The sequence below is a fragment of the Neovison vison genome, chromosome 3 (genome assembly GCF_020171115.1).
Source record: "Neovison vison isolate M4711 chromosome 3, ASM_NN_V1, whole genome shotgun sequence".
Taxonomy (NCBI): domain Eukaryota; kingdom Metazoa; phylum Chordata; class Mammalia; order Carnivora; family Mustelidae; genus Neogale; species Neogale vison.
Window position 1 is genome coordinate 142,081,395 of NC_058093.1, and position 25,003 is coordinate 142,106,397.

Genomic DNA, 25,003 nt, shown 5'->3' on the forward strand with positions numbered 1-25,003 from the left:
CAAATCCTGGCTCTTCTGTGGAATCTTGAAAAAGTTACCCCTCTGGGTCTCAGCTTCCCCATCTGTAAAAGATGGACAATAATACCCTCTTTTTTTTTTTTTAAGATTTTATTTATTTATTTCACAGAGAGAGACACAGTGAAAAAGGGAACACAAGCAGAGGGAGTGGGAGAGGGAGAAACAGGCTTCCAGCAGAACAGAAAGCCCCATGCAGGGCTTGACCTTTACTAACGACTGAGTCACCTAGGTGCCCCAATTATACCCTCTTTCAAGAAAGCTGTCCTAGGGACGCCTGGGTAGCTCAGTTGGTTGGACGACTGCCTTCGGCTCAGGTCATGATCCCGGAGTCCCGGGATCGAGTCCTACATCGGGCTCCCAGCTCCACGGGGAGTCTGCTTCTCTCTCTGACCTTCTCCTCCCTCATGTTCTCTCTCACTGTCTCTCTCTCAAATAAATAGATAAAATCTTAAAAAAAAAAAAAAAAAAGAAAGCTGTCCTACATTGGGGAGGGTATGTGCTATGGTGGGTGCTATGAAGTGTGTAAACCCGGCGATTCACAGACCTGTACCCCTGGGGCTAATAATACGTATATGTTAATAAATAAATAAGAAAGAAAGAAAGAAAGCTGTCCTAATGATTGAGAGAAACCGTACGTGTAACGCAACTAGTGAAATACCTAGCACATGGAAGATGGTCAGTAAATAATTTTTTAAAAAGACAGGTTTTGCTACATCTTCAGATTCTGCTTCCACAGCCACCGGTTTCTTCCAGCACTGCCATTTCATATTTTATAAAGTTGGATTTTTAATAAGGTTATGATCTTTCAACGACTTTCTGCTATAACATAAAAGAGCTACTGTATATGCTTTTCAGACACAATTCTATTATCTGCAAATATGGCAATTCACTTCTGCATGACTTTATTACAAGTAATGCTACAAACTCCTACGTGATACTTAAACAGCTTTCAAACTAAAATCAGTCTCCTAATAACAATAATTAGTATACATTTGAAAGCAGCACTTCCCAAGTTTTCATTTTGTGCCTATAGCATGGCATTACAGCAACAGATAAAATGGACACAATTCAACTATCCAACGGGGCTTATACACATACAAGCAAACAATGACCACAGAGTGTGATATAGGAGAAATCTCAAGAGCTATGAAGACACAAAAGATAGATATCCTAACCTACACTCTAATGGATCCAGGAAGGACTCTTGGAAGAAATAATGGTGAGAATGAGTAGGAATTAACCCAGGAAGAAGCTTACGGAATCATATGTTCTAAAGCTCAATTCTTTCTCGACAGAGAAAATAGTAGAGTTGGCATTCAGAGCACAAAGGCCAAATGATGAGACAAGAAACAACAGGTCAATTTGCACCAAATCATAAAGGATTTGATCAGCCATCTGAAGGAATGTAGAGTTTAACCTGACAGCAATAGGAAACAGGTAAAGTGTTTTGAATCTGAATTTGCTTTTCAGAAAGATCACTCTAGCTGCAATACAATGGATAGGGATAAAACTCTGGGTTTGAAGACCAGTGGGGCTACTGCACTACTGCTGGTAAGAAATGATGATACTGAAATTTATCACAATCTCTCATTACTTATTTCTGCATTTTTGTGTTTAATGAACAAACGACTACTACTCTCCCCTGCTACTCTTTATGCTCATGTTCCCTAAGATCAAGAACTACATCTGTGTATTCACCACATAATGCTTGGCATAATGTCTGCATAAAGAAGGTCTTTAATAAATGTATGATGCAAGGTAGTAGTGGTGAGACCAGCAATAGTAAGATGAAGAGGAGAGCTGTTTAGAGATACAATAGATAGGATCTGGTGTTCAGAGCACCAAGTTGATAAAGATGCAACATAGATTTTGATATAGGTTCTATAAAAGGGCACTATGAGGACAAGAGAGAAGAAAAAGCATTTTGAAATACTAAAAGTCCTCTACATAAAGGACTATTATTATGATACAGATGCCCAGTAAAGTCATCAAGACATTGGATTCTAATACATGAGACAAATTATTCTACACCTAACCAGAATTTACTAACTATAGGTTTTGAGAAGGGAGAAGATATTACAGGGTTTCACATTACTCTTGAGAAGGATCAGACTAAAGAGACTTAGTGACCTATAAGTAGTTCTCTAAATAGAGAAGGGACATGCTAAAACTCAGCAACATAGTATAAATTTCAGATTAACATGGAGGAAAACACTACAGACAGGGAAATAAATACGATGCTACTACAACTAGCCTGAGTGCACAGAGATAAGAAACTTAGCTAAAATTACGAGTTTTGAAAGGAAAAGAAAATATAAGACAATAAAGAAAAATAGTAAATCATGGGGTTTGATAGAAAGTAATTGACTGTTACTTTCTAACAGTCAATGGAGATGGAAAGAGGGAGGAAGCATAAGGGAAGGAAGGAAGTGATAACATAAATGAGGCAAAAGTGGAAGAGACGCATCATCTCGTATCTGAGAAATTACAACTCAGAAAATATTTGCATTAAATGGGAGCAGAGAACTCAACAGAAAGTGTTCTACAAGAGCAGCAAAAATGCAATCACCCTTTGCCTGTCTCAGTAAATCAAGTCACTGTAAGTTGATGAACATGGGTCTACCTCCCATGGCTTTGTTTTTGACATTTAAGCTTTTTTAAAAGAAAGACTTTTATAGTTGACCAAATAAATAAATAAATAAATAAACTGGCTTCCTAATTTAAAAATGGAAAGATTATAGCCCATAGACCATCTAACAATTTGTATTTTGGTGGGTATTTAGGTCCATCGACAATTCTCTCAAAATCATATGGCAAACAGATCTCAGAGCTCAGAGGCATATACAGATCTCCAGATTCCTAATGCAATAAATACTCTCCACTATTTTTTTTTAAAGTAGGTTCTATGCCCAACGTGAGGCTTGAGCTCAACCCTGAGATCAAGAGTTGCATGCTCTATCTTCTTAGCCAGCCAGGAGTCCCTACTCTTCACTAGTCTGTATTATCTTCATTTACCGCAAACTTCCATATGCCAGAAAATGTCATTGTCCAGTCAACCCGGTTAATCAATGTGTTTTTCTAAATCACATTACTCAAAGGTAAGTAGAACTCTAGTATTCGTGGATAAAATAATGTGTCTCAGCTCAGCAGCATATGGGGGGAGAGGGAGAAATGGGGCAGAGGAGATGTTGAAAGGGATAAAGATGAAACAGGACCACGAGTGTGAGGGATGGTCTGCATCCAGACCTCCTTTGGCAGTTAAGGACTTAAAACCCAGCTGCTGAGAGCCCTGGGTTGTCTGCCCCCACTAAGGACTGCCTTAGCCAAAGGAAGATCCTTTGCCCAAGCTCTCATCCCTTCCCATAGGATAGCCCATATCCAGCGACTAATCAGCTAAAGGACATAAAAACCAGGCCCCCTCAAATCAAGATAGCCCTAAAGTGTCTTTTTATCTTCAGAATTCCCCTCACTCTCCAGTTCAACTGAGATTCCACTGAGACTCATCACAACTCAACTTCTCTCTTTGGCAGAACCCGCTTCCTGTGCTTCCCCACCCCCTGCACAAACCCCTCACTCTGTGTTTTGGTGGGCATTTGGGGGGGGGGGGTGTTTGGTTGGCCTTTTTTTGAGAAAGAGAGAGAGAGCGCGCCCGCACAAGTGTGAGCTGGGGGCAGGGTTCAGTTAGGGGAGGCGGAAATCTCACGCAGACTCCCCACTGAGCCCTTAGCCTGAGACCAGGACCTGAATCGAAATCAAGAGTTGGAAGCGTAACCAACTCAGCCACCCAGGCACCCCTCCCAGGGTACTGATATCAAGAGCCCTCCCTAAAAAAGGTTTATTAGTGCCAATCTCCACCTCCAAGTCTGCTCACCAGAGAACCCAGGCTGCAAAAATAAGTGCCAAAGCTCTTTATAGCACAAGAGGGTTCATCACATTATTCTATTTGTATGAATCTAAAATTTTCTCTAATTTTTAAAGGGTATATTGAAAAAAACTTTAATGTCCATCAATCAGGGATTAAATAAATTATGACAGAACCTTACCATGGAACACTGCAATGTGAGATATGAAATAATCTCCAAAATATACAGTGGGAGAAAAAGTACAGTGCAGTGCGTAAAATACACTCCCATGGTGGGCTCCAAAAGGAGGATAGATATGAATCTGTATACATCCAGACGTGCATCTAAACTAATACTAATTTTATAGATAAATCATCAGTTTTATGGTTTTCCTCCCACCTTTGGATACTTCACTGTACTCCAAAATGTAGTTTAATAAATAAATAGATACAATGATTTTATTTGATTCACCAGGTTTTGTTTTAAAGATGCATATGTGCACACATGGAGTTTCCAAAAAATGTTTAACAAGAATTTATCCGCAGCCTATAATCTTTCAAATGCTAGTTCTCTGCTGTGAGTTTTCTGTCCCAAACCCCACTAATTCTGCAAACATATTTTCACTACATGTTCTATATACAGGTACTTAACACTTAGCCTTGTGTGTAGTTATTTGTTTAGAAATTTGATGTTCCACTGCAGTCTGTGTTCCTCAAGGGTAAAACCAGATCACCTATGTAAACCCACCACCTTTGTTATTTAATCATAATCAAGCAAACCGCATTCTGCAGGATTTGCAGCGGCTCACCAGCACCTAGAATAGTAACTGACTTCCACTAGTGGTCAGTATGTATCTCCTGAATAAGTAAACAGAATAACAATAACTAGCATTTTACTAAGCTCTCACTGTGCGCCAAGCAAGAGATTTTTTTTTTTTTTTTTTTTTTTTTGCTAAATCTCACTCTTTCTGGACTCTTTCAAGAATCTTACTCCCTTAATTATCCTCCTGTCAACCATTTTAATTTCTACTAAATTAGCCTTCATCCTTCAAACATGTTCACATGTCATTTTTGTCCAAAACACCCTCCTTTGTCCCTGGCCTCTGGTTGTAAATCCAGTTCTCTCTGACATTCTAATCACAATCAACACTTTGAAACCTGTGATTTGTGACTCCCTGTTTCCATCCTTGCTACGAAAGTCCTCATGTAATTGAGTTTCAATCCTCAAACAAGATCCAAGGATCTCAAGATCTCCCACTACACGAAGAGATTACCGATTTCTCTAACAGGACACTCCAGGGCAGAACTCTCCAGTACTCAGAGAGAGAAGCAAGGCCTTGGAGAGACCTGAGAAAAGAGAATGCTTTGACATTAGTAAGGCTGCTAGTTTGACATGGCTGAACAATTGCCAATCCCCAAACCTCTCCCTTTGGTTTCTGTTTCAGTTTTCTCGCAATTATTCTCTTCCTATTTTTTCAGTTTTTCTGCCTAGATATATGAAGGCCCAGAAAGCCAAAAAAGAGGGACACCTGGATGGCTCAGTCATTAAGCATCTGCCTTCGGCTCAGGACACAATCCTAGGGTCCTGGGATCAAGCCTCTCATTGGGCTCGTTGTTTGGCCAGAAGCCTGCTTCTCCCTCTCCCACTGCCCCTGCTTGTGTTCCCTCTTTTGCGATGTCTCTCGCTGACAAATAAATAAATAAAATCTCTAAAAAAAAAAAAAAGAAATAAAGGGGCGCCTGGGTGGCTCAGTGGGTTAAAGCCTCTGCCTTCGGCTCGGGTCATGATCTCAGGGTCCTGGGATGGAGCCCCGCATCGGGCTCTCTGCTCGGCAGGGAGCCTGCTTCTTCCCTCTCTCTCTGCCGGCCTCTCTGCCTACTTGTGATCTCTCTCTATCAAATAAAAATAAAACATTTTTAAAAAGAGAAATAAAGAAAAGAAAGAAAACCAAAGAAGAATTCAAGGAACAAGGAAAGATCTTATATCTGTTTTTCATTAAATTTGGACTATTTAATTTGATTATTCTTTTAATAAAAAACTCAGGATGAAACTTACTTTTCCCCTTCTGACTCTCCCCAATTTTTTATTATGAAAAATTTCAAATGTACAAAAGGTTCAAAAAATAGTATAAAGATCACTCAACATTTATCATATTTCCTGTGTCAATATTTGTGTATGTATGTATATACATACATATACCTATATACATACTCTTTGTTGCTAAACCACTTGAAAATAACCTACATACATCATCACAATTCACCACTAAATAAAATAAAGAGCTCAAAAATAAAGAGCATTCTCCTTCATAAACACAGTATTACCACAATCACCATTATCAACACCATAATAATTCTTTAATAGCACCTAACTGTCCAGTCCGCAAATTACTTCAACTGTTTAAAAATGTCATTTGTAGCTTTTTTTAAACCGGTAAATATTCAAGTTATATGCACTGAATTGGCTGTTATGGTTCTTTAGTCTTTAGTTCTAGAACACTCCCAATCTCCTTACTTTACATTAACTCTAAAAAACAAAACAAAATCAATTGCTTACAAAATGTTACACATTTTAGATTTGTGTGATCTTTTTTTGATGTCATTTACCTTGTTTTTCTATTTCCTATTTTCCTGTAAAGCAGAATTTATATCTAAAGTCCTCATTAGGCTCAAGTAAAACATCTCTGGCAAGAATACTTCATAAGTGATGCTACACACTTCACACTACATCACCACAGGAGGCATGTAACATCGCATTGTCCCACACCACTTGGTTAAGATGCTGACTACCAGATATTTCCACTGTACTGTTTTTTTTTTTTCCTTCTTTTAAAGCTATCAATAACCAGGGCACCTGGGTGGCTCAGTGGGTTAAGCCTCTGCCTTCGGCTCAGGTCATGATCTCAGGGTTCTGGGATCGAGTCCCACATGGGGCTCTCTGCTCAGCAGGGACTCTGTTTCCCCCTCTCTCTCTGCCTGCCTCTCTGCCTACTTGTGATCTCTCTGTCTGTCAAATAAATAAATAAAATCTTAAAAAAAAAAAAAAGCCATCAATAAGCTATGGAGTGATACCTGGTAAGACCGCCCTATTCTGCAAGATCCCACGTGACACTGACATCTCACATGATTTCTAAAAGTTATAAAACAGAATAATCTGTGAAAAATCTAGTATGAGATCAATGTTAATCTCTCGACATTACTTTTTAAACTCTCAAATGCAGAAGACGTATTTCTATCCCATGAACGCAGGCATTTTCATAAGGGGCTCAACGACATCTCAGTCCGTGTACTTCCTATCCGTCAGGCAGGGCCCCTGAGATTTGTAAATAACAAACTCAAATTCTCTCCCATGAGAACGGGCACACATGACCAAGAGTAGGCCTACACTACCCACCTTCCTCAGGGGCACATGAGTAACAGGGACTATACAGTAAATAGCTGAACTTAGCTTGCCACAGTTACAATGAAAGAAAGAAGAGTCTGTAAAGGTTTGCTCAGATTCTCATAGAATATTCCTACAACGTTTGTCAGAAGAGTGTCTTCAAGTCAAATTCACAATACAAGGCGATGAGGGAAATGATCATTAACATTATGATTTTTCGGGCGCCTCGGTGGCTCAGTGGTTTAAAGCCTCTGCCTTCGGCTCAGGTCATGATCCCAGGGTCCTGGGATCAAGTCCCACATCGGGCTCTCTGCTCTGTGGGGAGTCTGCTTCCTCCTCTCTCTCTGCCTGCCTCTCTGCCTACTTGTGATCTCTGTCAAATAAATAAAATATTTTTTTAAAAAAAAAAGATTATGAATTTTCATTGTGCTGCATTTTTGTTACCAATTTGTTGAAGACTTGAAAAAAACTGAACCAGGTCATAACGACTGTTTACTGGAATGCAATGAGAGAGCCAGGTCATAACATGTGCTGAAGGAACTACCGAGCTGCTTACTCAGAACAGAAGGTTTCCGGATTAAAGAGCAGTGAGGGACACAACCTTCTGAACACTAAGCTTGTCACTAGCTTGGCAAGATCATACTTTATTATTTGAGTGGCAAGAAAACAATTCCCAATGAACATGACACTTAAGGACTCCTTTTTTAAGGGAGTTCCAATATCCTGTTTCAAAAGGACATGTGTAACAAGCAGACGGCAACAGAACACCACACTTACTTCTTACTGCCAAACAGCCCTGATGCACGAGAGTCAGGTTTTGAAGAACTGTAGAGCTATCTGTTCAAAAAATATATCACAATTTTTTAAATGATTCATAGATTTTGAGACATGAGTCATGTTCTAAATTTCTATAGCTGCAATCAGGATGTCTGAATTCAACTTATGCTCTATCACCAAACTGCCTCAGTTTCAAGAGTTACTGATTAAACTAAAAGCAAACTATGCCCATCAAGCCCCTACATTTTAGGTAAAACAGGCCCCATTTGGTAGAATCAACTTTGACCCACTTGCCTCTAATCTCATCTGCGTCTCCAATTATTCCTCCACGTTTCCCTTCTCTCACTTCGTCATCAAAGCTATATTAAGCACCAAAGTTTCTCATTCCTCACAAATTAAACTACCCAGGTAGAAACAAATATGCTCTTCCAAACTGGAAGTGGAACTTTCCCAGTATTCTGGGGATCAGGACAGTATGCCGGGTAAGTCAGAGATTTGACAGTCATACTGACGAGGGACTAATCCAGCTCCTCCGTTGACTAGCTGCAAACCGTAAGGGAATATGGAACCTCTTTCCAAGTCAGAATGCCCTCATTTTTAACATTACCCTTCTTCTTAGAGACTCCAGAAAAGTATTCTGCCTGTCACAAAAGTGCTCTTGACAAGTCACCAGTGACCTCTCCAACACTAAATCTGATGTCAAGTCCTAATCCCGATCTCTCCTGACCCATCAGCAGCATTTGGCATAGTTCATACTTCCTCTTCCTTGAAACACTTCTTCTCTCACCCTCCAAGTCTTCACACTTTTCCTGATATATCTCTAGCTTTAGTCTCCATTTTTCCTCATTTTTGACCTTTAAATGCTGGCATACCAAGAGCTTAGTCCTTGGACTCCTTTTCTAGCATCACTCCTTCCCTTTCTCCCTCCTTCAGGGATTTCACCAAGCCTCAAAAGCTTAAATACCAACTACACGTTGACAATTCCCAATTACAGCTTGGGGCTCTCTTCTGACTCCAAACCCACCTACCCAGCTTCCTACTCAGTATGTTCCTCCAGAGAGCTAATTAGCTTCTCAAACTTGACCTGTTCAAAAGTGAGTCCCTGCTCTTCTTCCCCAAACGTGCTCCTCCGCCAAACTTCACCATCTTAGTTTATTTAATAACAACTCCATTTTTACAGCTTCATAGGCCAAAATCCTAGAATCATCTTTGATTCTTCTCTCACACACATTCCACCTCCCAATCCATCAGAGAACTCTACTGGCAATACCTTCAAAGAGTACTATATCTAGCATCCAAAGGCTCCTCTACACCTTTACTACCACCACCCCATTTCAAACTGCCAGCAACTCCCATCATGGATAATACAATAGTCTCTTAACTGGCATCCCCATTTCCAACCCTGTCCCCTTCACCATCTCAACACAGCTTGCAAAATGACACTCTTGGGGGGAAATTTAAAAATCACATCATATCACAAAGCTACTCAGAATTCCTCCTGTGACTTCCTGTGTCACACTGAGTAAAAGCCAAACTATTCAACTGCCTATCCCACACGAGTGAGGCTGCAGTTCTCTCCTTGCTTTCTCTTCATCCACTCTGCTTCTTGGTTTTCTTCAATTCATCAGGCAGGGTCTTATCTCAGGGTCTTACCCCCAGGTCTTCATGATACACTCCCTCACTCTCTTCGGGTCTCTGCTCAAATGTCATCTTCTCAGGGAGGCCTTCCCTGACCAACATAAACTGTAAAATCCACCATCCCCACAGTATTTTATTTTATTTCTCCAAAGCACTTAGAATCCTTTAACATACCAAAAATTTTGCTTGTCATCTGGCTTCCCCACTATAACATAAACTCCATGATTTGTTTATTGTTCTCTATACTGTAATTCCAGTGCCTGTAATTCCCAAATTAGCAGGCACCCAAATATTTGTTGAATAAATGATCCAAGTACTGAATAAAGTGTGTTTGTTTTGGTTTTTTAAAAAAGTTACAAATTAAAATCCATCTTGATCTCACATACTTTGGATTGCAAAGAAGAGTTGCTTATCAATTCCTTTTTTCTATAACAATGTCAGCAATTAATATAAGTCTCCCTAATCAAATCCTTAACACACTAGTTGTTTTTTGCCAGCTGCAAGTTGCTCCTATATTGTAGCCTTTTTCATTCTATCTGTGACACATACGAAGCCAGACATACCACAGGACCTATGCAGCTCATTAGCTGACATGGTTTACTTTAATCCCTGTTACACTCACACAGGCCTGTTAATGAGTCACAAAACTGTTTCTTAAACTAAGTAAAGTGATATGTTATTAGTGTGAACTTTTCACTCCCCCTAATGGTGGTTTTTGTTATTTGTTTGTATTTGTAATGTTTAGAGAGAAGAGCCCTTAAGGAAGACAGCCAAATAAATAACTTGAATGTGAGAACAGAAGGTAACTGGCACACTCTTATCAATCTGTTATCACTGACATATATTAATGACCAACATTCAGAGAGAAATATGTACGGACAAAACACCAGTAAAATACCTTGAGTGAGTTGGAAAGGTCATAAGTTACAGTTGCCAAGCTGAATGGAAGACAGTGGTTTAAAAAGTCATGTATTAAAAAATAATAATAAAATAAAATAAAAATAAAAAGCCATGTATTTCCTGTAATTTTCAATTCTAACCTAGAAAATAACCCTTGGCACTTCAGAAGTTTTCTCTGCCCTAAACTACTCACCACTGCCCTAACATTTTACTGTTCCATCATTTTCTGATTCCCACGAACTCAAGCAACTATGAGCGAGGGCAGGGGGCGGCGGGGCTACATGTTCATTAAACATCACCAACACATTTTGGAAAAGATGCCTAATTTTATTTAAACCATTTAATATTTCATGAATATAGTATATATGTTAATAGAAAAAAAATAAAAATTCCACTTGGACAAGGACCTTCCAAGTGATGCAGTCATGATACCGGGCTTCTACTTCCAACAAAAATTTCTACCAGCAAAGTTGTTTTAAGTAATCAGATGAACCACATGAATAGAGTTCATATTCTAAGCTGACATCATAGTTACAGTATCTATAAGTAGGAACATAAGGTATCCTTTTATTGATGACAGGATTCCACTGGGCCACAGAAAAACTCTCAGTTGGTCCTGCCTATGATCAATGGCATGCATATAGCTAAGACTATGAACTCTGTATAAAGGGCAACAATGAAGGGGACAAAATGGGAACAGAACCTACAAACCTCACTAACCAATTACTTTAATCATCTGTCCCATAAAACAGACAAGTGTCACAGAGAAATGTAACAGATAAACCAGGAATAAAGGCACTACCTAGTTCTAGGACTAACAAACACTAAAATTATTCCCAGATTTATACTATGCATTTTGATCTCTCTCTAGTAGAACACAACAAAGATAAAATCTATGTATGGAAATCAGTAGCATTGTCTTCTACCTACAATAATCTACTTTAAAGTAGTATCTAGGCACAGTATTTTTTTTTAAAGATTTTATTTATTTATTTGACAGATCACAGGTAGGCAGAGGGAGAGGGAGAAGCAGGCTCCCTGCTGAGCTGAGAGCCCCATGCGGGGATAGATCCCATTTCCCTGGGATCATGACCTGAGCAGAAGGCAAAGGCTTTAACCCACTGAGCCACCCAGGTGCCCCTAGGCACAGTGTTTTTTTTAAACAACAACAACAAAATTCTGCCAGTCATAAATGGGAGAACATTCAATGTTCTTGAATCAGATGATTTAGTATTACAGAGATGTCAATTCTTTCCAAAATAAATCTATATATTCAATGTGTCCTCAATTAAAATTCTAGTTGTGTTGTTTTAGAAATTCTAGCTCCAAATATTTATAGAAAAGAGTAAAAATCCACAAATAACTAAACCAACCGTGAAAATGGGCAGAGGGGCACCTAGGTGGCTCAGATGGTTAGGTGTCTGCCTTCAGCTCAGGTTATGATCCCAGGGACCTGGGATGGAGCCCCGCATAGGACTCCCCACTCAGCGGGAGTCTGCTTCTCCCTCTCTCTCCCCACCGTTCCCAGTGTTTGTGCTCTCTCACTCTCCCAAATAAACAAACAAAATCTTGAAAAAAGAGAAAAAAAGAAAATGAGCAAAGAATGGAGAACTTGCCCTACCAGACACTTAACATCACTAGCCATTTGGAGGGACAAATTAAGACCACAATGAGATGTATCACTACACATCTAAACAGCTAAAATAAAAATACAATGATAATACCAAATGCTAGCAAGGATGCAAAGAAACTCAATCTCTAGTACATTGCTGGTGGAAACATAAAATGGTGCAGCAACTCTGCGAAACATTTTGACAGTTTCTTCACAAACTAAACATACACTTATCATACCATCCAGGAATCACCTTCCAAGGCATTTATCCCAGAAAACATGAAACTTTGTATACACACCCACACTCTGTACAAGAATGTTCACTGCACCTTTATTTGTAATGGCCAAAACTAGAAACAGCCCCAATGTCCCTGTGAATGGTTACACAAACTGCAGTACACATATACCGTGGAATACTACTCAAATTATGCAACAATTTGGAGGAATCTAAAAAATTATCTCACACAACAATTTGGATGAATCTCAATCTCAAAAAATCATATGTTGTTTAATTCCATTTATACAGCACTCCTATATAGATACAATTATAGAGATGGAAAGCTTGATTGCTGAGCAGAGGTTGGGATTGAAAGGAGACGGATGTGACTAAAAAGGTGTAGCAGGAAGGAGATCTTGGTGGTAATGGAACAGTTCTCTATTTTGACTGCAGCGATGGTTACAGGTATCTACACAGGTGATAAAATGGCCTTGAGCCACTGTCAAGCATTGCACCAGTGTCAATTTTGGGGTTTAGCTATTGTACTATATATAGTTGGATAAAAATGTAACCATGGGGGAAATTAATGTTATATAAAATGTAACCATTGGGGGAACCAGACCTCTTTGTACTATTTTTGCAACTTCCTATGATTTATAATTATTTCAAACACAGACTAAAACAAAATGGGAAGAATTATTCACATAGGGGAAAAATATTAATACAAAGCCATTATGTGAAAACCACATGGTGTCACAGCAAGAGCAAACAGATAAACCAAAGGAACACAATACAGTGTTCAGAGTATGTAAGACAACTGGATATACAATGAGTGTAGCATTTTATCCAAGGGGAAAGGAGAAAATGCCACTAGGAAAACTGGCACACTACGCAGGAAATAAACTGAACCTCTTACTTATGACATAAAAAGACTCAGGATGCACTAAAGTCCTATATATTTCAAGGAAACTATGAAGTTAGTAAAACATAAAATAAGAGTAACTTTATGACTTGATTTGGGGAAAGACTTCTTAAAACCCCCAAAGCACAAACTATAAGGCAATTTTTTAAAAATCTGACTATACCAAAATTGAAGATTTCTGTTCAATGAAGTACATCATGAAAAATGTTACAAATGATAGAATAGGAAAATGGATACTTAAGATATTCAACAGACTAGTCTCTAAGAAAATACAAGAGCTTCTGCAGATAACAAGAAAATGAATGAAACCTCAAAAATGAGAGAGGGATGAACAATTTTACAAGAGGGAAAGCCAAAAAATAAAATGCACATGAAGAAATGCTCAAACTCCTTAGTAACAGTGAAATGTAATTTAAAATGAGATTTTACTTTGTATCAATTAACCTGGAAAAACTAGGACACTGGATAACACTAAGCAACAGTGGAGCTACAAGGACACAGAAATCCCCAAGAACTGCCTGCAAGAGTACAAACCATTACAGTTTGTTCTGAAGCACAATCTAGCAGTCCTTTGATAAAATATATGAAATGCCCTATGATCCAGAAATCACATTCCTGGATGTAAATCTCACATCCAGAAGTCTTGGACATATGTTTATTATGGAATTTTCTATGGCAGTAGGAAAATAAAGGTAAAATGGGTATCGACAAATTGGAGAGTAGATGGAAACCTGTAATGCATATAATCTCTGAAATACTATCAGCAGTCAGATGCAATGGACAGTGACACAAATAGATCTTTAAAACATGGTTTTACAATATTATTATTACAATATACAATATTATTATAATCATTAATAATTATTATAATAATTATTAATAATATAATTAATAATATATGATTAATTAATAATTATAATTATTATATTATAATTATAATGTGTTATTATATAATATTGTTATATATTATATAATATTATTACAATATACAATATACATTATTATACAATATTATATATAATATACAATATTATTATATAACATACATGACATGTAATATATAACATAAAAATATACCGTATCTCTAAAAATAAAAAAATGTGGGCATCCAAAACAATATGCATTTAATAACACATACAAACATAAAGTTACACATCATGCATATTAAAACAATTTCTCATGGGTTGATGAGCAAGGGAATGGTGTGGGAATTGGAAATAAAACACAGCTAATGAAAAAAGAAAAAAAAAAACAGAGACACACCTTGAACAGTCAATGATGATCACTGAATTGAGAAAAAGTAATTCAATCCTCTTCACCTGAGGCCCAAAACAAACTTTAAAGACTCAGACCTAACAGAGAGCACATTACTGAACCTAATTGTTTTCCTACTCTTCTCAAGACAAAGGCACAAAAACTAGCTCACTGAAGTGTTCAATGCTAAGCCTGTTACATAGATAAACCACTCACTTTGCTTCAAAACAGAACTTACCTCCAAGATAAAAAATAAAAGGAAATTATAAGATACAAGACTCACTACTTAAAATATAAATTCCCACAATGATACTCAAATAAAGCCCAGTCCCTTTGATTTACCTCTCAAGCTCTTTCCAAATTTAGCATGTACAGGTGGCAATAACAGAAAGTGTATATAGTCTAGTTTTAAGTAGAGCTCTGGAGTATTTTAGAAATAAAGAGAGATATTTAAGCAGATAAATTCTCTATAATAATCTCTTACTGAAATTAACAAGGCATTTACTATCTATATTGTTTTCCCAATTTGAAATAACTAAGATCTGTTATTTTCAATGAAATCAAGGTAGTTTTGGATTCTTCGTAAATAAAGGCCTTTCAATATACTATTTTTACTTTTATTATTATTATTTTTAAATATTTTATTTATTTATTTGACAGAGATCACAAGGAGGCAGAGAGGCAGGCAGAGAGAGAGGGGAGGAAGCAGGTTCCCTGCTGAGCAGAGAGCCCAATGCGGGGCTCGATCCCAAGACCCTGGGATCATGATCTGAGCCGAAGGCAGAGGCTTGAACCCACTAAGCCACCCAGGCGCCCCACTATTTTTACTTTTAAACTGCTCTCCCCTTCCACTGTCACAAGTAGCTTATAAAACAAGAAAATCTGTTATACCAAAATTTCAAAAACTCAGTTTCTCTTTCACACACTATGATTCTTGCCATCTTATCCATAAAGTCCTAAGCAATAAGCATCTAAAAGTCATAGCCTGCCTTTTTTGGCTTATGGCAAATATTACCATGAAAGCAAGCTGTTCCTCTCACTGAATCCTAAAATCCGCAGCATCAACATAGCCAATGCTGTCTAAGATGCAACCGTACCTGCCATAATTTCAAGCTATAAGAACCAGCAAATTCTGCCTAAGATCTGAGAAACTGACAAAGCAAGTGAATCAAAACATTAAATGCAATTTTTGAACCAAGGGTAGGGAAATGCTGACTCCAAACATAGGGCTTCAGAATGCTGGGATGCAAAAGTCAGTGGGAGTAGCAGGTATCCTTAGACCAAATCCTAGGGCAAAGGGATGGAGAGCAGGTAGGTGACACCTCAAAGATGAAACTCTAACAGACGTTAGCACCTTAGGCAAGGGCAAACTGGAAAGGAGTACCAATAGGTAAGGAAAGACCATGCGCACCTAAAAGCAAACACATTTCCCGAAGGCACTGTCAATAACCACCCACTCATCATCACAAACCACCTCACTCTTTGGATTGCCACTGAGGTCAGGGCGGTCCCATCTCAAAACCAAAGTCAGTGTCACCTGAAAAAAATGTCATTCACCAGGCCAAGGGACCCCAAAGACCCCTGGCTGAACCCCGCTCCCGGGAAAGGCGTCAAGCTGTGGGCCTGAACCTGCAGGCTCGGCAAAGAACAGAACTGCCATCAGCAGCGCTCGAACAGCTGGCGCCGCCCCCGGCCAGAATGGTCTGTGACCCTTGACCCCCGGGCCCTGACCTCCACTGCGAGCAGGTCCCAGGCTGGGGTTCCCCCTGGGATAGCTTGAAAGCCCCCTCACCTGTCACAGTTTCATCTCATGCCGCAATGTTGTCCGTCCCACCACCCGCGGGCGCCCGATCAAAGGTGGACTAGACGAGGACGTTATGCGAGGAAGATGTGGGGTGCTCAAATCCGGGTAGACAAACCACAACCCGAGCCCAGCAGGCGACTCCCCGCGGAGGTTGCACGGTGCTGTGGCCGCCGCTGCCGCCGCCGCCGCTGCAGTAAATCAGCTGACACCCGACTGCCGTGACTTTCGCTGCAACTGTCGCAAAAATGAGGGGGCGGGAAATGATCATCATTTCCATACTTGCCTGGCCGAGGCTGGAGCCAAAGAAGCTGGCCCGTTACCAAGGAGACCAAACGGTGTCGACTGTGGGCAAAGAGTGCACAGTCGCCATTTTTACTATGGGAAGTGTCGTCTAGGCTCTCGTCTCGCCTCCAATGCCCAGCCTGGGAGGACCAAGATGGAGGGAAGAATGAAATGGCAAGTCTAGGTGTTTCCAGGATGTTGCAAGTTTACTCTTCTGCCCTGCGACTCCGTCCAGACACTTGGAAAGTGTTAGCTCAGAAATTTGGTTACTTTTTCCCTCTGACCTCGAACTTAGCTGTCGCCCACGACAGAGAGAGCCAGAGGAAGAACTCGGCTTCTGAGCTAGAAGAAGTCTGACCTTGTGCAACATTCTTGTAGAGGAGTGGAAATGAGTGTATCCTCGCAGCGTGGGCGGTAGAGCCTAGTGGAGCGTGAGATTGCATTTGGAGAGGCTCCGATTGGGATTCCAGGGCCTCCACTGCGCAATGTTATTGTCATCAGGGGCGTGATGCTTCTTCTCTTCATTCTCCTCAAGCCCCATATAAAATATAGACATCATACCCTCATCGGTATCTAGGAGGCTAAACGAGCTCAATAAATATTACTTATTATGCTTGCCATCTGCCTCCCAAATATTTGTTGAATGAACAGTAGCCAAGGGAAAAATGATGCTATGCTGGTCGCCAATGGTCAGTTCTGTTAAAAAGATAGAAAAAAAATAAGCATTTCATATCTTTGTCCTGCATAGTCTCACTGACACATTTATGGGACAAGAATTCTATCGCAGTTCTCAAAAGTAAGCTGTGTAAACGAATCACCTGGAGAGGCCGTGAAAATAAAAGTTTTTGATTCAGTAGGTCTAAAGTGGTTTCTGAAATCCTCCCCTTCTAAGGAGCTCCCAGGTAATGCTATTTGCTGCTGGTCCTTGGACTGAGTCCTGGGTGGCAAAATCCTATTGGATGAGTCTGAAGCAGGAGATTGACTAGGAGATTGACTAGGCGATTAGAACAGAGCAGAAACAACTCCTTGAGACAGGATCATTTTCTTACTAATACGTCAGAAGAGACCTATGAGTTGGTTTAGTCAAAAGGCTTTCTGTCAATGTATTATTCCTGCAAATAACAAACTTCTTCCTCCCCTTCTTTCCAGCTTAGACAGTCTTCCTCCTAGCAGCATACTGCAGACCCATGAGTTCTGGGGGGCACACCTCCTTCTCCCTACCTAGGCCATTTAGTGTCCTTTATGTCCCGGGTGTCATTTCCTATTTATTTGTAGAGACCAGCTCTGCTGCCATCATGATAAAAACTTGATCATAATGTTGACCAAAGAAGTCAATAGAACACTTGAAAATCAGCAATTCTGAAATTGTCTTGTACTACAAATTGGGATTCTACGATTTTCTTCAACTTTTGACTAACTGCCCTGCAATCACATGGGGGCTAAGGAAGAGCAGGGAAATTATGTCAAATAGAAGAAATTAATTCCTTGGACAATTGGGTTCAATATACTCATTCACTCTGTTGTAATGATGAATACATTTAAACTGTTAAGTTCATAAACCCCTTTACAATTTATAAGAACTTTTCGGAAATATGGGAAGTACAGAGTAGTTACCAGGGGATAATTGTAGGCTTCATTAAAGCTTGTTTGGTTTGTAGAGGAAATCTATAAAATATCCCTCCTCGATAAAGTTGACTTTTACTCAACAAATACTAATTGAATTTACATGTTTCAAATACTTTCCTAGGAATACAAAGGTTAATAGGAAGTTTAATGAGAAGCCTTCAGACTACTAACACTCTGTCCCCTCTCTGCCAAGTTTACAAAACGTATTGCCAAAGTCTATATATAAATGCATGCAATGTCCTGAGCCACAGGACTAAAATAAAGATTCAAATATTAATGAATAACACGCTTTTGTTTCACAAAAAGTCACACATTTTTATATGCCCATATATATTTTACATGCATAACATTCCTTAAAATTAAGACTTGTATCTTCAGGGGCGCCTGGGTAGCTCAGTCGTGACCTTCAGCTCAGGTTATGATCCCAGGTTTCAGGGATCAAGCTCCACATTGGGATCCCTCCTCTGTGGGAAGCCTGCTTCACCCTCCCCCACTCCCCCTGTTTGTGTTCCCTCTCTTGCTGTCTCTCTCTCTGTCAAATAAATAAATAAAATCTTAAAAAAAAAAAAGACTTGTATCTTCAGTTAGTTGATCCTGAGTATATTTTTTGAGTAAATTATTTATTTATTCCTGTCATCTGGAGGGATTATACAAAAATCTTAAAAGATTTATGCAACTGAAACGTTCAGTTCAACACATATTTATTGAACTTTAACAGAAAGCAAAGCCAAGCAAACAAGAAAGCAGGCTCTGCTTCCCACCAAGGCTCACAAAATGAGGAATTCTCTAAACATTGGAAGGCGTTGGGCTGCTAAAATGAATGGCAAATTTCCCCCAAGACCTATGGCTACAATACAGCACAGTACAAGAAATAAGGAGTACATAAAGTGTGGTGGAGAAGAGGTGAGTTACTTCTAGGCTGAAATGAGGAAGGTTAATCACATGAGATTTCATGAAGGGCTACGAAAATAAATAGGATTTGGAATAGGAAGAACTAGGAAAGCAACACAATTTTGTTGCTAGTTTTGAAATGTATACAAGTGTGTGTATACATATAACATGTGAAATGTAAAATATGAATATAGACACATATATAATGAACAGAAAGTTAATTAAAAGTGAAGCACAGGGGACATAAAGCAAATGTAAAGGGAAACTGTGGCATTAAGACTTAGTTATGGGACGTCTGTGTGGTTCAGTCAGTTAAGCATCTGCCTTCAGCTCGGGTCATGATCCCTGGGTGCTGGGATCAAGCCCTATATCAGGCTATCTGCCTAGCAGGGAGTCTGCTTCTTCCTCTCCCTCTGCCCCTCCCCCTTACTCATGCATGAGTGCTCTCGTTCGCTCTCTCTAATAAATAAATAAAATCTTGGGGGCACCAGGGTGGCTCAGTGGGTTAAAGCCTCTGCCTTGGGCTCAGGTCATGATCCCAAGGTCCTGGGATCCAGTCCCGCATCGGGCTCTCTGCTCAGCAGGGAGCCTGCTTCCCTTCCTCTCTCTCTGCCTGCCTCTCTGATTACTTGTGATCTCTGTCTATCAAATAAATAAATAAAAATCTTAAAAAAAATAAAAATTATTTTAAAAATAAATAAATAAAATCTTTTTATAAAAAAGTCTTAGTTATTTCTACCCCATAAAGGATTGCCCTTCAATGGCAGTCTTTGCCCTGGAACTCTCCTTGATTGATACGGTCTTTCTCAGATTGGGCCTAAACCTACTAATAAAAAAATAACATAGGGGGGCGCCTGGGTGGCTCAGTGGTTAGGCCGCTGCCTTCGGCTCGGGTCATGATCTCAGGGTCCTGGGATCGAGCCCCGCATTGGGCTCTCTGCTCAGCAGGGAGCCTGCTTCCTCCTCTCTCTCTGCCTGCCTCTCTGCCTGCTTGTGATCTCTGTCAAATAAATAAATAAAATCTTTAAAAAAAATAACATAGGGAAAATAGAATAAGATCAGATAAGAAAAGGCCTTGAATTCCCTTAGAAACTTTTGGGACTTTATTCCAAAGGAAGTGAAAAGCCACCAAAGAATTTTGACCAATACATAGAGTGGTGGTTTTGCTTATAACATTATATTTGTTCTTATTGCTCTTATTGCCGTATAACAAATTACCATGAGTTGAGTGGCTTCAAACAATGCACATCTATTGCCTCGCAGTTTCCATAGGAAAGCAGTTCAGGCACAGCTTAACGGGGTCCTCTGCTTGTGATGACACAAGGTGACAACTGAGATGTCAGTCAGACTGTAATCTCATGTGGAGGTTCAATTAGGGAAGAATCTAAACCTGGTTCCTGTCCTTGTGGACAAATGACTAAGGACCCTCACGTTCTACATGCGACCTACAGTTCCTTGTCACTAGAGCCTTAACAAAGGCCTTTCACGTGGCACCTTGTGTCTTCAAAGCCAGCAAAGAACACCTCTCTAGAGGTGCAAGAAAGATGTAGTTATATAGTTATAGCTATAGATAGAGATAGATAAATCTATAGATAGTGACCTAATGAAGGGACCTAATGAAGGTGATGACAGCCCATCACCGCTTGCCATATTCCACTGGTTAGAAGCAAATGACGGGTTTCACATGCACTCAAGGAGAGAAGACTGGACAGAGTGTGGCTCACTGGGAAATCCCTTGAGGGTGTGTCAGCCACAAAAAATCAGTCCAGCAGGAAAGCATCATGTACACTAGGTGGAAAAGACAGAGAGGCACCGAGACAAAGAAGAAGTTGTCATCGTTGTTTTCACCAAAAATGTATAGCTGTTACCAGAAAAGAGCCATAAACAGAACCCAAGAGAGTAAGGGTCAAAAATTTCGACATGCTATGTTTTAATGATATGGGCATCAAAAAAAAAAAACCCTCTAAGTATTACTCTGTCTTGAGAATTTAGTAACAATTACCCTACAACACACCAATACTTCTGCACCTACTAAGTTCCAAGTTAGTTCTCCAAAAGGCAAGGAGATTTCTGCCTGTTGGTCTAACTGGCTTCACTGTTACTCTCATTTCCAGATTGTTTCATGTGTGCTGTTATTATTTTCCTGTAGACTATAAATCTGTAATTTGGAATTCCTCACAGGGCCTAAAACTGCTAATTCTGTTCCCTCCTTAGTGGACTCATTTGTCTAGAAGTCATGTCATGCTTGGGGGCTTCATATTAGTACTAGAGTCATCACCCTTTAATATGTTGCAGCTGAGAAGTTTAGTAAGTGTTCTTTGCATGGTTTTGTGGAATTATAGCTCTTTAAGAGCTTCCCTTTGTACTTTCTCATATGACATGAAAGTCACATGACATGAAAGTCAACTGGTGAGGCTTCTCCTTTTTTCCTATCTCATGACTTCTTCCAAACCAAATGATTTCTTCTAAGTAACAGGATATCTTTTTCTAGAAATACCTCTATTTGCTCCATACGTACACCTTCTAGGAAAGAGTGAAGGCGTTCAAGTTGGGAGTACTTGAACTCTTCACAAATAAGCGTTTGGGGGCGCCTCATCAAGCTACCAAGATCAACAAGGGGGAAATTAGGATAGTAAAGAAGGATGTGAGGGGTGCCTGGGTACTGTAGTCGGTTGAACAGCTGACTCTTGGTTTTAGCTCAAGTTGTGATCTCAGGGTCCTGGGACTGAGTCCCCCATTGGGCTCTGTGCTCAGCAGAGTCTCTAGAAACCCTTGCTCCCTCTCATTCCATGCCTCTTCCTGTTCTTTCTCTCTATCTCTCAAATAAATAAATAAATAAATAAATAAATAAATAAAATCTTAAAAAAGAAAGAAAGAAAGAAAGAAAGGTGTGATGAGTAACTAGTAGCCTTGTTGCAGGCTGTAGCAACAATGGTTGGACTTTGTCCTACTAATCTCTCTCTTCTCTCTCCTCTCCGGATGATAGGACCACCACAGCCCAGGGAGAGCTGTTCTTCAATCCTGTGCAGAGAAGAGGACCCATGTGTCACAAAGTGGGCCATGGAAGACACAAAGATGCACTGCCCAGATTTTTCTTCTAGGAAAAGTCACTTCCCATCTCCATGGAGAGGATTTGCTTACTGCTCTGTTACAAGCTTCTTCCAGGTCTCCTTAGCTTTCCAGCTGGGATTACCTATTCTTGAGGAAGCCCTGGCAAATATATGAGCACAGCAATGTTAGTCATGAGCTCACTCTTCTTGGGGAGTCCTCAGTGAATGGCTGGCAAGAAAGTGCACTTTTCTTCTCCCCGTACCACCTTCTTCTCCCTCTTCCTCTACTTCTGCCTCTGCTATTTCTGTTGCTGATGCAACTTTTCTGCCCATTTGAATCATTTCAAATAAAAATTTAGAAAAAAGAAATAAAGAAAAAATTTTTAAAGATTTTATTTATTTATTTGACAGACAGAGATCACAAGTAGGTACAGAGGCAGGCAGGGGAGGGGGGGCGGGAAGCAGGCTCCCTGCCTAGCAGAAAGCTCGATGTCGGGCTCGATCCCAAGATTCTGGGATCATGACTAGAGTCGAAGGCAGAGGCTTTAACCCACTGAGCCACCCAGGTGCCCCAATAAAGAAAATTTTAATAAAAATGAGGAGACAGGGACGCCTGGATGGCTCAGTCAGTAAGGGTTTGGCTTTGGCTCAGGACTTGGTCCCGGAGTCCCAGGGATCAAGCCCCACCTCAGGCTCCCCGCTCAGCAGGGAGTCTGCTTCTTCCTCTGCCCCTCACCTCGCTCTTTCTCTTTCTCAGATAAATAAATAAAATCTTCAAAAAAAAAGGATATGAGACAGATATCAACCAATGCAATGTAAATACCTTATTTTGATATTGATTCAAATAAGTCATAAAATAAATTAGTAGAAAATGGAGAATTTTAGCATTATGTGGTTATTTGATGATATTAAGGTAGCGTTGTTAACATTTTAGGTGTGATAATGGTATTTTGGTTATGAAGGTGATTTTTAAAGGAATCCTTATGTTCTAGACATGCAGGCTAAAATACTACAGATGAAATTATATGATGCCTGGCATTAGTTCCATAATCACCTGGGTTGGGGGGGCAGTGGCTATGAGTAATTTAACCTGTTTCTACTTTCATGAAATAGCACTTTTACTTGTCCTAAATATAATTTGGCAAGGTGGAAAACATCATTTATTCAGCATCCAGTGGTATTGAGTGCTATGCTGAACTGGGCATTCAGATAGTGCCAAAACCTGGTTCTATGGTCACATTTCTCACAGTCTGGCAGGGAGACAGATACATCTAGCATGAGTGCAATGCTGTGTTGAAAAGTGGTGTGTTTTGGTACTTTCTACCAGTTATGTCTGATCCTCCTGATTTTTTTCTCATCCAATATTCTGAATTTTGGTGGGATATATTCTTTTTTAACATTGTGTAAATAATCACTTCCTTACTGGGGGGGAAGCTAACATACATTTTATTTTTATTGAATGTCTGCTGTGCCTGGCCCTCAGAGGTACCGAGAGTATGTAAATAGTGCCACTCAGGAATGGGCTAACTGATGATGTTGTGTATGCTTGGTGTATGTGTTTGCTCAAGGGCATGCCTGAAAGGGTGCTTTGGACACAGCAAAAGTCTTTATTGGGAGGCATTTCTTCTCTACCTGTACATTCTAGTCAGACAATTTCTACTACACCACTATAGACCAAAAAAGAACTCTCTTTACAAGTGGTTAAGCGAAAACATAGTTATGTGTAGGCATGTGTAGTTTTTCAGCTTTAAAAAGTTAACTCTAGGGGCACCTGGGTGGCTCAGTGGGTTAAGGCCTCTGCCTTTGGCTCAGATCATGATCTCAGGGTCCTGGGATCGAGCCCCGCATCGGGCTCTCTGCTCGGCGGAGAGCCTGCTTCCTCTTCTCTCTCTGCCTGCCTCTCTGCCTACTTGTGATCTCTGTCTGTCAAATAAGTAAATAAAATCTTTAAAAAAAAGGGTTATATGGATTTTTATTTATTTTTTTTATTTTTAAGATTTTATTTATTTGAGAGAGAGAGACAGTGAGAGAGAGCATGAGCGAGGAGAAGGTCAGACGGAGAAGCAGACTCCTCATGGAGCTGGGAGCCTGATGTGGGACTCGATCCCGGGACTCCAGGATCACGCCCTGAGCCGGAGGTAGTCGTTTAACCAACTGCGCCACCCAGGCATCCCGGTTATATGGATTTTTATCTCAGTCTTTCTATCTGGCCTTCTTAGCAGCAACTCTAGGCAGTTTAATGACTTCTAAACCTCAGATATAAATTTCAGAATAAAAAAACTATTTTACATTTCTGGGAAACACCCAAAACTGACAGAATTGCTAGCAACTTTCTTCAGTATGTTTTATAAAGATGAGATTTATAATGGTGATGGGTCACTCCACGATTGCCTGGAAAACTCTCTCTTCCAAGATACTGCCTAGCAATGGAAACTAAGGAATATAGTGTTAGTGGGATAAATGGTCTGTCTGGGGACTTGACAGAATTATTTATTTATTTAATTTTTCTTTTTTAATGATTTTATTTATGTATTTGACAGATAGAGATCAGAAGCAGGCAGAGAGGCAGGCAGAAGGAGAAGAGGAAGCAGGCTCCCCACCGAGCAGAGAGCCCGATGCAGGACTCGATCCCAGGACTCTGAGATCATGACCCCAGCCGAAGGCAGCGGCCCAACCCACTGAGCCACACAGGCGCCCCGACAGAATTATTTAAAGAAGCGTTTGATATCCAAGGGGAAATCATACCCCTTTGATTGAAAGACACTGCGCCACCTAGGGACAGCCATGGG

The 25,003-nt window shown here is 40.0% G+C and overlaps 1 protein-coding gene across 3 annotated transcripts in view; it reads right to left on the reverse strand.

Annotated features, from left to right (window-relative positions):
• WDR7 (WD repeat domain 7) overlaps positions 1 to 16,532 on the reverse strand; it is a 367,702-nt gene extending 351,170 nt beyond the window's left edge. For all 3 annotated transcript variants that reach the window (XM_044242906.1, XM_044242905.1, XM_044242907.1), the window contains exon 1: positions 16,354 to 16,532. The gene's annotated coding sequence lies outside the window, so the exon portion shown is untranslated. The remainder of the gene's footprint in view (positions 1 to 16,353) is intronic.
• Positions 16,533 to 25,003: the final 8,471 nt, after the last annotated feature.